The sequence below is a fragment of the Globicephala melas genome, chromosome 7 (genome assembly GCF_963455315.2).
Source record: "Globicephala melas chromosome 7, mGloMel1.2, whole genome shotgun sequence".
Lineage (NCBI taxonomy): Eukaryota > Metazoa > Chordata > Mammalia > Artiodactyla > Delphinidae > Globicephala > Globicephala melas.
Window position 1 is genome coordinate 3,646,780 of NC_083320.1, and position 1,533 is coordinate 3,648,312.

A 1,533-nucleotide genomic window follows, 5' to 3' on the forward strand; every position below is an offset into this window, starting at 1 on the left:
ATTCCTCCCATCATGTGACTCACATGGAAAATGGCCTGGTTTCTCTTTATTCAGAATGAAACCTTTGCCTACAGCTCCACCCAGGAGAAATCTTGTGATTCACATTCAGGGTTTGGTCAGGTGGATGCACACACGTGATCAGTGAAGTTCACTCGTTTTTTGTTTTTTTTTTTTTACATATATCCACTCTTATTAAAAAATTTTTTTTAACATCTTTATTGGAGCATAATTGCTTTACAATGTTGTGTTAGTTTCTGCTTTATAACAAAATGAATCAGCTATACGTATACATATGTCCCCATATCCCCTCCCTCTTGCGTCTCCCTCCCACCCACCCCCATCCCACCCCTCTAGGTGGACACAAAGCACCGGGCTGATCTCCCTGTGCTATGCGGCTGCTTCCTACTAGCGATCTATTTTACATTTGGTAGTGTATATATGTCCATGCCACTCTCTCACTTCGTCCCAGCTTACCCTTCCCCCTCCAAGTGTCCTTAAGTCCATTCTCTACATCTCCGTCTTTATTCCTGTCCTGCCCCTAGGTTCTTCAGAACCATTTTTTTTTTTTAGATTCCATATGTATGTGTTAGCATACGGTATTTGTTTTTCTCTTTCTGACTTACTTCGCTCTGTATGACAGACTCTAGGTCCATCCACCTCACTGCAAATAACTCAATTTCATTTCTTTTTATGGCTGAGTAATATTACATTGTATATACGTGCCACATCTTCTTTATCCATTCATCTGTCGATGGACACTTAGGTTGCTTCCATGTCCTGGCTATTGTAAATAGAGCTGCAATGAACATTGTGGTACATGACTCTTTTTGAATTATGGTTTTCTCAGAGTATATACCCAGTAGTGGGATTGCTGGGTCATATGGTAGTTCTATTTTTAGTTTTTTTAAGGAACCTCCATACTGTTCTCCATAGTGGCTGTATCAATTTATATTCCCACCAACAGTGCAAGAGGGTTCCCTTTTCTCCACACCCTCTCCAGCATTTATTGTTTGTAGATTTTTTGATGATGCCCATTCTAACTGGTGTGAGATGATATCTCATTGTAGTTTTGATTTGCATTTCTCTAATGATTAGTGATGTAGAGCATCCTTTCATGTGTTTGTTGGCAGTCTGTATATCTTCTTTGGACAAATGTCTATTTAGGTCTTCTGCCCATTTTTGCATTGGGTTGTTTGCTTTTTTGTTATTGAGCTGCATGAGCTGCTTGTATATTTTGGAGATTAATCCTTTGTCAGTTGCTTCGTTTGCAAAATATTTTCTCCCATTCTGAGGGTTGTCTTTTCGTCTTGTTTATGGTTTCCTTTGCTGTGCAAAAGCTTTGCAGTTTCATTAGGTCCCATTTGTTTATTTTTGTTTTTATTTCTATTTCTCTAGGAGGTGGGTCAAAAAGGATCTTGCTGTGATTTATGTCATAGAGGGTTCTGCCTGTGTTTTCCTCTAAGAGTTTTATAGTATCTGGCCTTACATTTAGGTCTTTAATCCATTTGGAGTTTATTTTTGTGTATGGTGTTA